General features: G+C 40.6%; 1 pseudogene; it reads left to right on the top strand.

The window, feature by feature from the left end:
* Nucleotides 1-11,310, top strand: part of LOC122890895 — a 45,112-nt pseudogene extending 33,802 nt beyond the window's left edge.
* Nucleotides 11,311-13,821: the final 2,511 nt, after the last annotated feature.

The following is a 13,821-nucleotide window of genomic DNA, read 5'->3' as shown; positions in this document are numbered from 1 at the left end:
AAGACAAACTATCCACTATCCTCTACATTTTAAATTTCTTGAATGTTGATAAAAACCAGTGTACTGCCGCCGAAAGACATTGGTGCACACTAGGCAATTCTCAACCTAAGGTTCTTTGGAGGGATCTTCTGTCGGGTCAATGGAAGGGTCCAGACCAAGTGTTAATCTGGAGCCGAGGCTCTGTTTGTGTCTTTCCAGAGAATGCTCCATCCCCTATTTGGGTCCCTGAACGGCTAGTCAAGCCAGTCTTACACTCCGCACCAAAAGAGGCAGAAGCCCAAAAGGACGGCAGCCATGGTGACGATAACCCAGATGATGATGATCCATGCACTCCTGACCATGACATCAGGACAGACCCTTTGGGCCATTATTAAAGCCTGGCCCTATTCACTCCCTTTAACGTCTTCCTCTGCTACTTACCCCGCACTCTTAGCTACTAATTTACTCCTCTTAAAAGCACAACTTTTCCCAAACGTTTGAAACGAGTGTTGAAGTGCAAACTTGTTCTAAAAATATCACGTTTTTGCCTACTCCTGTTTGTATTCGCCCCCCTTTTATGTTTCTTGTCAGTAACAGTACAGCCATTTCTAATAAGTTGAACTGTACGTTGAACATTTGCTTCCTTACACAATGTTGGAATGCTACAGGCTTTTCATTTACTATGATAATGCGTATTGCAGTGTTTTTGCCTATGCCCGTCTCTGTCCCAGAGGGAGACCTTCCACTTTTGCTGAGACATAAGAGAGACTTTGATATCACCGCTGCCGTGGTGACAGCTGTTGCCGCCGCCGCTGCTGCCGCCGCTGCCACTGCTACTGCACTTGACGTTGCTATTCCTACAGCCATGGAGATTAATCATCAACTGTCTACAAATACCACAGAAGTTCTACAGACCCAGAGTGAAATTAATGATCATCTCGCTGCGGGTATTCTTTTTGCTAATCAGCGGATTGACTTGTTACAAGAACAAATGGACATTGTAATACAACTACTGACTGTAGGATGCCTTCGCTCAGATGCTGGACTCTGCATTACTCCAGTTGCATATGATAACTTCACTCGAGCAGCTAATTATTCCAGGGAACTATCCAAGATGCTTACAGGCAACTGGAGTGCCAGATTCGAGAATCTGACAATACAGCTTCGTGCTAATATTGTTAACGTTAATGCCAATAAGGTAGAAGTAGCTTCAGTATCTCAATTTGTTGCCTTTATGAAAAATGTTGTAGGATGGGGGAAGCAATGGTTTGGGTTCATATCCATGGGTGGATTGCTGATATTCGCTGTGGTGTGTTGCTTATGGTGCATTTGCCCCATGATGAGGATTTGTAAGAGACACCATTGCCATCAAACAAGCTCTGTTATCCATCGAGTCCGGACAGTCACCCCAGGTATGGCTCAGTATGCTGGATCGGTAGTCAAAGACGGGTAAGATCATAGGCGGAATATACCAACCTAAGACAGGACATGATCCTATAAGCATCATGATCCAATGACGGGTAAGGATATTCTTGGCCTTGTGACAACCTAAGACAGGCACGACCCCTGCTGAGTCTTTCCTTCTACCATAAAACAAAAAGGGGGAACTGTCGAGGGCGGATGCTCCAGGGGCCCGGAGATCCGTCAACCACAGAGTTTTGCAAAATGGCGCCTGGGGATTTGCCTGAAGGTATGTCTAGAGTGACTGATCGTAAACAGGAAGTACTACCTATTGGCTGTTGAACTATTGCTATGCTGTGGGTACTTGGTAACAAGCTTAAGATTGGTGGATGCATATCGCTGTCTATGCTGATTGGCTTAGCTCCCCTATATAAGCAATGGCCATAGGAAATAAAGCTCTTTTTTGAAACCCAACCAGTCGGAGGGTCGTTATTATCGCTGCTGGACAGCGATAATATTTAATACATTCTTACCAAGTTTATAAATGTACTGAGTCACAATTTTTACAGGTATAGGATTAAAGGTGTTTACCATCTCTAAAATCCAAAAACCACGGCCATGTTCAATGATCTACCCACCTGTAGGAAGAGAAGGGCAACCGCTGATGGCTGGTAAAATAACAAGTTGCTTTCAATTTTATATTACATCCAACAACATTACTTAGCAAAAAAAAAGCAGCACATATACTAAAAAGAAAAGACAAGGTAAAATGAGGTAGATAGTATAACCATTTTATACATAGAGAAACCAAGATTCAGATAAGATGTTTCTTGCTGAGATCATTTAGCTGGTAAATGGCATAGCCACAATTGACCAGAGTGTTTTAAAGCTGATTCCGATACTTTAGGGCACATTAGGGCACAAAATCAGATGAAACACAAGATTTTACCGTAAGATAAGAAAGGGGAAAAATTTACAGTGTAAGGAGAGAATAATTTTAATTAGGCAATCAAGAAACATTCTGTTATGTATCTTAAAGAACAGAAAGGAGGAGAAAAGAGCACGTGGATAGCTCAGTCTTTTAAGCATCTGCCTTCAATTTACGTCATGATCCCAGGGCTGTGGGATTGAGTCCCACATCAGGTTCCTTGCTCAGTGGGGAGCCTGCTTCTCCTTCTTTCTCTGCCCCTTAACCTGCTCATGCTCTCTCTATATCTCAAATAAGTAAATAAAGTCTTTTTGAAGAAAAAAAAAGGAGAAAAGGCCTCACTGGTGAAAAGAAACAGTGTGAAGATGTCCAAAAAATCTCCTAATCCAAGGCCAAAAAAACCCCCAAAGAAACAATAAATAAATAAAATATCAAATGAAGCAACCTCTTACTACACCCCTCAATTTTCCATTAAAACTTATGTTCTAATCCCCAGGTCTACATATATACTTGGCAGCCATTAACCAATCCTTTTTCCTCCCTTTCTCCCATGATTCTGACTATCCATGTGTCCAAAATATTCTTGAGGTCTACCAGTTTTGAAGATTAAAATCTTTTGAGTTTTGGTTACGAATCAGAGGTTTTATTTGGTTTTGTTTTGTTTTTAAGATTTTATTTATTTGTCAGAGAGAGGGAGAGTGAGCGAGCACAGGCAGACAGAATGGCAGGCAGAGGCAGAGGAAGAAGCAGGCTCCCTGCTGAGCAAGGAGCCCGATGTGGGACTCGATCCCAGGACGCTGGGATCATGACCCGGCCGAAGTCAGCTGCTTAACCAACTGAGCCACCCAGGCATCCCCGAATCAGAGGTTTTATGTGTTAGGTGTTTATGTGATGCCTCTTCTCTATGCATCAAATCCTTCATCAATAAATTGAAGGAACTTGACTAAAGGCTCTTCAAAGCCTTTCAAAATACCCAATAAAAATAACAAAATATGATGTACCAGAACAAATTAAGAATTCTGACTGCTTAAAAATTGTTCTGAGACATTGAACCTATATGTAAGGTTAATTATACTCCATAAACCAACCCTGTAATGAAGAGAACAATGCTATCAGCTTACTTTTAAAAGACCATAGACTATTTTTCTCAATAATAACACAAATTCCAAAGAGTTTCTCAGTGATGGTAAATATGATATAACTAACATGTTATATAAATGAAGGAGAATAAGGAAAAAGAAAATAATTGTGAAAGTAACAAAGAAGTTTGAATTTAAACCATGGAAGTTTGAGGGAAAAGGAAATTTTCTGGAATTTAATAAGGATAGAATTGTAACCATATAATATAACTCAAAAAAAAAAGAAATTTATAAAGTATATAGATATAAATAGCTGAGAATTGAAATAGGCAGATATAATGAATGATAAACAGGAAGATATAAATGAATCAAGTATATGATGCAACAAAAGAGCTACAAAAGTTAGAGTATTTTGTGAAAGTTCTTGAAAATAATTTGAAGAACATAAAGCCCATTCCCATGTCTGTCTGGGAAGGCATCATACAACCTCAAAGTTCTTGATGACATGGAACAATATACATGGAAAATAAAACTTTAATAATGTCCCTAACATGAGAGAGAGAGAAATTGTTCACCCAAAAATGGGATTAAAATCATGTTAGACAATGATAAAAATTATTAGGGCCTGAAATTACACAAATTAAGAATTCATAAAAATTAGAGTTATTATTTATGTATGTGTTCCATGAATAGTCATTGAACACTTAGGGACCTACTTTCTGGACATATAACAAATATTGAGAACAAGAATCTTCACTGTTTTGAAGGTTATGTCCTAATGGACACAGAAAGAATGTAAACAAAATTAGCAAGTATATTATATAATCTATTAAAAGATGATAAAGGCTATGGGAAGAATTAAAAGAAAGAATGGAATATTAAGACTAAAGGAGTTGCAAGTTTCAATAAGATGGTCAGTGAATCCTACCAAGAGAGTGAAATCTGAGCAAAGACTTGAAGGAAGACAAGAAAATAAGAGACTATCTGGAAGAAGAGTATTTCAGTCATAGAAAGCAACATGAATAATAGAAAATACCCGTGGAGGGCTTACTCTGTTTTGGAAGACCAATGAGAGGGAGATAGTAGATGGCTTTATTGAGACATAACTGACATGTAATATATGAGTTTAATATATATATGTAAGTTTTGGGACACCTGGGTGGCTTAGCGGGTTAAAGCCTCTGCCTTCAGCTCTGGTCATGATCCCAGGGTCCTGGGATCGAGCCCCACAACAGGCTCTCTGCTCGGCAGGCAGCCTGCTTCCCCCACTCCCCACCTGCCTCTGTGCCAACTTGTGATCTCTGTCTGGCAAATAAATAAATAAAATCTTTAAAAAAAAATATATATATATATGTTTAATATAATGCTCTTATTTTTTAGAGGGGTGGGGCAGAGGAAGAGGAAGAGAGGGAATCTCAAGCAGACTGCCCATTGTACATAGAGCTCCACATAGACTAAATCTCATGACCCTGAGATCATGGCCTGAGCCAAAGCCAAGAGTCAAACACTTAACCACTGAGCCACCTAGACATCAGATGGTGCACTTACATATATTGCAAAATTATTATCACCACAGCATTAACTAAAATTTCCATGGCCTTGTAATTTCCATTTCTTTAAGTTTTTATTTTAATTCCAGTTAGTTAACATACAGTGTTTTTTTTAGTTTCAGATGTAGAATTTAGTGATTTCTTTACTTCCATACATCATCTGGTGCTCATCACAAGTGCCTTCCTTGTAACCCATTAGTTTTTTTCTCTAGAATTAAGAGTCCGTTTCTTGGTTTGTCTGTCTGTCTCTTATTTTTTTTCCCTTTGCTTGTTTATTTTGCTCCTTAAATTCCACATATGAGTGAAATCATCTGGTATTTATCTTTCTCTGACTGCCTTGGGAATTTTATTCATCCATTTTTAAAAAATGGAATCTTGCCATTTGCAACAACATGGATGGAGTTAGAGAGTGTAGTGCTAAGTGAAATGAGTCAATCCCTTTCTTTTTTATGGTTATCACCACTTTTCAAATGGAAAAGCTGAACCTGGAAAGACTAACTCAAGCCATTAAGATGCTACAGCCAGTTTAAATATGGAGTGGGGATGGATTCAAATCTGACTGACTCCAAGATCCATGTTTTTTAAACTCTACACTATTCTGTTTCTCAAAGACTCAAAGGTGAGAGCTTGTCTGGAACATTCTAAAAGTAAGGGAACCATTGTGGTCAGAATGAAGTGAATCAGAGGAGAGTGAGATCAATGGAAAAACCGAGGCCAAATTGTATAGGGCCTTGTAGGTCACTGTAAGAACTTAACTTTTTTACTCTGCATAAGATGGAAAGATGTTTCAGAAGGGATGGGTAAAATGATCTAATATGTTCCTTATAAGATCACCTAAATAATACATTTAGAAGAAAATTAAGTTTTGAGTTTTTATACTTTTTTGCTTGGAAGTAGCAAAGGTCAAAAATGAATACAAGTATTACAAAGCTAGACTGAGTGACCTTTTAAAAGCCATGAACAGAATGTCCAGGAGAAAGTATTTTGTGATCAGCAGTGAAATAAAATATAAGAGAATGTGTCCAGGGATCAACACATTTTGACGAAATCAGATGGGAAAAGGAAGCAAAATAATAATAATAATAATAATATTTTGTCTTGGGAAATTAATCTAAAGGCATTTCAGTAGAGTTTATGAGTTGTGACATAAAAGAAGAATAAAATTTTAATGTAAACACTGTGGAAGGATCAGTAGAGAGTTAAGTTGACCTTGAAAATGAGACAATAAGGAAAATACAGTCTTTATCCAATAAATGGAGTTAAAATAACACATTAAGCCATTCTTCATTAACTGCAATAGCTGGAGAAGTTGAAGGGTCTTTGACATCTGGAGCAGGAAAGAGAAAATAGTTTATTTAGATGCACCATCCATTTAGATAAACTTGAGTACTAATAATCTGTTTCCATTATTCAACCTAAAAGTAAAGACAGAGATAATAGAGCAACATCAGTGAGAAACCAAAGGCAGAGACAGAGATGGCTACCACTTAGAAGAACATGAGGGAAAGAAAATGTATGATATTTATTTAAAGAAATTATGATTGATGCTTTTTACAGTTGAGAGATATTGAGGAGAAATATCTGGTAATGTTTTTCCTTATAAATATTCTTTCACAAAGGCAATTCTGAAATATCAGATGGAGTACTTGGATGGAGAGCCTCACTTAAATTCGATTGAGCATTATTTCTAACAAAAAAGAACCAGAAAGTCTTCGTGTTTAGTTCTCTACCCTCTCAGTAAATAATTTCTGTCTCTATTATAGAGCTGTACCAAATGGAAATGTCTCTTTAGCATCTTGAATTTTTCATTTCTCCGTCCCAAGAATAAAGATAATAAAATCTAATGCTCTAGCCTTACTGTCAAGAGAACAATGAGTTTCCAAGTTTCAATATAGTGCAAAGAGTTGATATTATTAAATTCTGTTCACCCCATTGGTAATTCAAACAACTGACATATGTTACCTAAAGAGAGTTTGGAATTTTCTGCTCAATTCTTTTCATAGAGGAAACAATACTCTGTGATCTTGAGAAGTCACTATTTCTCCCACAAACCATAAATGCATCTCCAAGTTATCTTGTCCTATTATCCTGTTATCCACTGAGTCTCCACTCAATATAGAATTATGGTATCTCCAGGACTCATGGCTGTTCTACCTTCAACAAAGACTCCTCTCTGCTCAAAGAATAAGGGCTCAACAAGTTATTTCCAAAGTTCTACAACTCTTGGGAGACAATCTGAGCAGGAATACTAAAAATTTGCTCTTCTGAAATAAGTCAGTCAGAGAAAGACAATTATCATATGACCTCTCTGATATGAGGAATTTGAGAGCCAAGGTGGGGGGTGTGGGAAGTAGGGAAGGAAAAAATGAAACAAGATGGGATCGGGAGGGAGACAAAGCATAAAAGACTCTTAATCTCATAAAAAAAAAATGAGGGTTGGGCGCCTGGGTGGCTCAGTGGGTTAAGCCGCTGCCTTCGGCTCAGGTCATGATCTCAGGGTCCTGGGATCAAGTCCCGCATCGGGCTCTCTGCTCGGCAGGGAGCCTGCTTCCTCCTCTCTCTCTGCCTGCCTCTCTGCCTACTTGTGATCTCTATCTGTCAAATAAATAAATAAAATCTTTAAAAAAAAAAAATGAGGGTTGCTAGGGGGTGGGAGGGCTAGGGAGAGGGTGGTTGGTTATGGACATTGTCGGGGGGAGGGAGTACGTGCTATGGTGAGTGCTGTGAAATGTGTAAGCCTGATGATTCACAGACCTGTACTCCTCGGACAAATAATACATTATATGTTAATAAAAATAATTTTTAAAAAAGAGAAGAGAAAAATAGATCTGATTCCTCCCCTCTGTTAGTTGACACACATATTCATAGAAACAAAGCAAACAGCATTGTGAGGTTATTTTTTCACTAACAGCAAGTAATTTATTCATTTTAATGCAAGAGTATGTAAAATGGAAGTTTGCATTTGAATTACAGTTTCAATAAACAGACTAAAAAAAAAATTTTTTTTTTTGCTTTTCTAAATCTCACACTGGCACCATGAAATGAATGGATGCTTTTTCTTGAATCAGATTGTAATTTTCCCTTATTTTTATAGCAGGTTTAGCAGCAGGTCCATATATTCCTCAGTTTCACTCATGTAATATCATGTCCACAAATAATATGCAAAATCCAGAGCCAATCTCTGAAACAGTACGGACTTATTTCCCTGAGACCTGGATCTGGGATTTGGTGGTGGTGGAGTAAATACCTTCATTCTCCTCCATTTGCTGTGGGTGAGGGAATGTGGGTCCTTCCACATTTTCAACTCTAAGAGTAATCTTTCTGAAAAGTTCTAAATAATCGTCTTAACCTCTCATCCTTTCAGGATGGGCCTTAAAAAGTGCTTTTATTATTTGGGTTCATTAGTAAAATTATCTCAGAGATGAGCAATTCTGAAAGAATTATTCCTGAGACTGCCAGGAAACAGATTTGGGTACTAAAAGTATCCAGATGCTAGATTGCCTAATGTCATTGGGGAAGACTTCCATAAACAATATTAGAATATGCACATAAACACACTAAGCTATATAAGTGTAATGGTCTGCTTATTGGATCATGATTCTTACGTATGCTGGTTTATGAGATCATACAACAGTGAGGGAAGTTTAAGAACCAAACTGAATCACATTCAAATATTTTTCTTTAAAGTACAGAGACATGTTGATAAGGGAAAGAGGCAGCATTCAGTACCTTTTGTTTTCCCAACTCGGTTTGCCAGTACATTACCTAGTGGACACATGTGCACATACTGATTCTCACTTGAGAAGAGATGTTTCACCTGTTCGCTTTCTGTTCTTCACATTTCTATCTTCCCCCAGCTCATCAGGGGTGGCAGAAGTGGGAGTAACAGTCCCTGGTACCATCATAGAGTGGAAGGCAGGGGCCCTCTGTCTGTCCAATGACACCGGACTTGGTCTCTCTCTTCCTGCCTCCTTCTTAGCCTTCCAGCCTTTCTTTGGGGAGCTCACAATGCCCTACTCTGTGAGCAACGGAAAGGCCTTCACTCTCAAGGCCACTGTCCTCAACCACCTTCCCAAATGCATCTGGGTAAGAAAAATGAGGGTGAAGAGAATCAAAGACTTCTTTCCCTCAGCTCCTGATTCTGTTCCCAAGACTGTAGATGATTCTGGAAATTATGCACTAACACTGTCTGTGCTAAGCAAGCAGGACATAATCAGAAAGATAACACGACGACATTTGACCTACTGGTTGAAATTATGGATCTCCAAACCACATGCTTTTTTTTTTTTTTTTAAAGATTTCATTTATTTATTTATTAAACAGAGAGAGACACAGCGAGAGAGGGAACACAAGCAGGGGCAGTGGGAGAGGGAGAAGCAAGCTTCCTGCTGAGGAGGGAACCAAATGTGGGGCCCAATCCCAGGACCCTGGGGCCATGATGTGAACCGAAGGCAGTCGCTTAACAACTGAGCCACCCAGGTGCCCCCTCACATGCATTTTTGAAAAATTTTCCTGAATCTTAGAGCATCCTCTACTGTAGGATAGACTTTTTGCCAGAAAAATCCTTGATGCTGACACAAAACTCAGTTTTCTTAATTCCATGAGAGTCATTCTTCAAGGTCTCCCATCTCTAAACTCCCACAATATGCTTGTAACTTCTCTTACAGCACATATTTTCCTGTAAATTTTGTCACAGTTTTGTATATAGATTATCCCCTTCATAAAACAGTATCTTCATAGTCAGGAACTTCTTACTTACTCTTCATAATTTGCTATGCCTTGCACATAATAGACATGGGGTAACTGTTGTAGGAAGTGGGAAAAGGTAAGAAAGAAGTCAGGGAAAAAATCGACACGAGAGGTAAGAACCAACAAGCAGAAACCAGTAGGTGGTGCTCCCAAGGGCAATATACCATTTATGCTTTTCCCTCCTGTCCACTGCTTCACCTGCAGAGTTCTCCAGTCTACTCTAATGCAAAGGCTAGATCCTCCTAGTAAGTAATCATCCTTGATTTGCATAATTGCCATCGTCATACTTCTCAAAGAATGCATGAGCTTACATGACATCATTTTGTCCAAATCCCAATTTAGTGCAGCATCTCGTTTGTGGCCCCAATTCTTCACATTCATTGTCTCTCTGTGCATATTCTGGTAATTTCTCTCCCTCTGCCTCCCTTGCAAATGATAGGTCAGTGTGGAACTGAAAACTTCTCCAACCTTCCTACAATCCCAAAATGAGAAGCAAGGAGAATTCTATTGCATCTGTGCAAATGAGCGGCAAACCCTGTCTTGGACGATGACTCCTAAAACTCTGGGTAAGTGACATTCCTCCAAAGGTTCTCCAGTGGACAAGGGTGGTGGATATCTGAACACTACTGACATCACATTCACTTTTTTTTTTCCCCACAAATATAATTCCATAAGGTTAGGTCTTTTCTTCTTTTGATTTCTACCCACAGTGTTTTCCTCCTAGTACTCCCACTGCACCTGGGCCCCACGAGCGCTGTACTTGGGTACAGGAACACGCAGTGTCCATTAGCCTTGAGTTTTTTTCAGCTTTATTTCCTATTCCAGCTGGTAGTAAGTTTAAAGGGCAGCCCTTCAAGGTGATTACAGAACACAGGCATTTTCAGCTGTTAGGGATGGCTCGGACTGCTATCAAGATGGATGCTCATTTTTTTTCTACATTCTTTGTTTCAAGGAATGTGAATTTCTCAGTGAATGCAGAGGCAGTGCAGTCCCCAGAGCTCTGTGGAAATGAGATTGCTGAGGTCCCTGAAACTGGGAGAAAAGACACAGTCGTCACAACCCTGTTGGTTGAGGTAAGTCGGTCTGAACCACTTCAATACTTTTCTGAGACTGTAACAATAAAATCAGTGAGAAACAACATGACTATATTCTTGGACTAACAAAGAATAATTAACACCATACCCACACAATCCACCTGATAAGACTAATGGAATTTCCTGCCCTAAAACTATTACAGTAAACTTTTTTAGCTAACTTATCATAAATACTCTTTCTCATGAATTATTTCAGACCTAGTCCCTTTTCCTGACCTCTCCATCCCTCTGATTCATTTATTTCTTACACTTTTTACCTCTGATTATCTTTCCTTATTATCCCTCATTTTCTCTTCTGCTGGTCTCCAAGGTTCTCCAGAATTTAATGGATTTATAGTAATTTGATGATAAGTAGGGTGTTAAGATTGTTTAGTGTAAACCCCACCCTTCAAAGCAATGAACCTACAGTTATCCTTCCAAAACCTGGGCTTTTATCCCTTTAATCCTTTTTTTTTTTTTCTTCACTTGAGCCTGAAGGTATTGAACAAGAATAGACTTTCAACTCTATGGCCTGCACTTCATCTTCATAATCATAGTGAGAATAATGTTTCCCAGGGATATGTATGTCAAGTTACAATGCACATCCATACATATTATCTCCCCCTTATCTTTAGAATATTCCCTTAAATTTGACATAGCAATAAGTATTTCTTTATATGTACTTTACAGAAGAGGACCCTGAGCCCAAGAGAGGGGGTTATTATGTCCTAGGAGTGTGGACAAGATTAACATTAGGACTTGCTGAGTTCACATTTTGCCTTTACCTCCATAGCCCAGGGACTGCTCATGAACCAATAAGGATATAGTAGCTCAGAGTGTCATAGTCTAGGTAGAAAGACAGCAAAGTCATAATAAGGTTGAATGACAGTGATATTCTCCAAAATAGTTAATGATGAAACATATGGCATTTTGTAATCTTCTTACTGAAAAAATGTTTCATGGCCAAAAGCAACAACAACAACAACACTTTACATTAGAGATTTATCATTTCATTAAGAAACAGCTGTAGCCCATCAAAAGAAATGAAATCGAATACTGAGGGGGGACAAGATGGCGGGGTACTAGGAAGAGGCGTCTTTTCAGCTGGTACCCCAAAGTGAGCTGATTACCTACCAAAGAACTCCGATCACCCATGAAATCAGCCTGAGATCAGAATTTTATACACGTCTGGATCTCTACAGGGGCAGAAGACGCCAGTGAGCAGGTAAAGCGGAGTGGGAACGGCGGACTGATATCAGAAGATAAACAAAAGAGGGAGGGAGCCACCAGAGGCGACCGGTGGGAAAGTAATACCCCAATCCGACCGAGAGTGCCCTGCGTCTGGGGACCAGCATTAACTTGGAGACTGGTTGAAAGCACTCCAAAAGAGCAAAGGATTGCGGGGGGAAATTGTGGGAATCGGGGCGGCTAGGGACAGGGGCTTAAGTCCCCGGTCCCAGAGGGCCTCCCCGGCATGGAGGCAGAGAGAGTGCGGGGGAGAAACCAGCTCCTGGTCCCTAAGCCGCCAGCGCACCCCAGAGCGCGGGGGTTCCGGCTCCTGTGAGGGGATGGGAGCTGTGCTGGTCTGCAGAATGCGTGCTAGCCCTACCACAAAGCTTGAGATGCGCATGCTCGTCCATCGAGCTCTCCTGGGTTACTAAGGCCCGGGGGCGCTTCTTGACCTGCGCCATTGTTTCAAAGTCTAAGCCGCGCGCGCGAAACTTTTCCCGGGACAGAGGCGCGCAAAAGCCCAGCCTGCGGCTTACGGACCAGCGCCCCGTTCTCAGTGCCCCAGACGCACGCCCGACCCACAGCCGCCTCTGAAAAGAGGTGCGCACAAGCCGGGCACTCCCAGCCCGGGCTGGCGGCAAAATCTCAGTGTGCGATCGCTGCTTGGAACCTCTCGGTCAGGAGCTCCCAGACAGCCGCCACTGCCTTGGCTTTGGGGACGAGCAAAAGATCCTGCGCCCCCAGGGTCTGCAACTTGGAACCTGCGCTGCCAGCGTCCAAGGGGGAATTTATTCAGCTTCTGCACCCAGACTGAGGCTTCTCTCTGAGACGGAGATCAGGAAATGTTCCAGGGTGCACCTTACTGCACCAGAGTTGATACATCCAGCTACATCTGTTCAGTCTTCTCCCACAAAAATGACTAGGAGGAGGAATGCCCAACAGAAGAAAATACAGAGGATGGACCTTCTGCAACAGAGCTAACGGCTATCAACATAGACAATATGTCGGAAAGAGAATTCAGGCTAACAATTATTCAGGCAATAGCTATGTTGGAGAAAGCCATGGATGACCAAACAGAATTGATTAGGGCCGAACTGAAAGCGACCAGACAGGATGTTCACAATGTTAGGGCGGAGCTTAAAGCTACCAGGGAGGAGGTCCACAATGCTCTCAGTGAATTCCAATCTAATCTAAACTCTCTCAAAGCTAGGGTAACTGAGACAGAAGATAGAATTAGTGATCTGGAAGACAAACAGATAGAGAGAAAGGATCAGGAGGAAACCTGGAACAAACAGCTTAAATCCCACGAAAGCAGAATCAGGGAAATAAATGATGCCATGAAGCGTTCCAACGTCAGAATTATTGGAATTCCTGAAGGGGAGGAGAAAGAAAGAAATCTAGAAGATATCGTGGAACAAGTCCTTCATGAAAATTTTCCGAATCTCGCGGATGAAACCAGCGTTCATGTACTAGAGGCTGAACGGTCTCCACCCAAGATTATACACTCCAAAAAAACATCACGACACCTGATAGTCAAATTGAGAAATTATAATTGTAGGTATAATCTCTTGAAAGCCGCCAGGGCAAAGAGGCTCCTTACTTACAGAGGGAAGCCCATCAGAATAACGTCAGACCTGTCCACAGAGACCTGGCAAGCCAGAAGAGGCTGGCAAGATATATTCAGGGCACTAAATGAGAAGAACATGCAGCCAAGAATACTTTATCCAGCAAGACTGACATTCAAAATGGATGGAGAGATAAAGAGTTTCCAAGACCGGCAAGGCTTAAAAGACTATGCAACCACCAAGCCGATACTGCAGGAAATATTAAGG

Source organism: Neovison vison, chromosome 12 (genome assembly GCF_020171115.1).
Source record: "Neovison vison isolate M4711 chromosome 12, ASM_NN_V1, whole genome shotgun sequence".
Classification (NCBI taxonomy): Eukaryota; Metazoa; Chordata; class Mammalia; order Carnivora; family Mustelidae; genus Neogale; species Neogale vison.
This window is presented reverse-complemented; position numbering and strand designations above follow the sequence as displayed.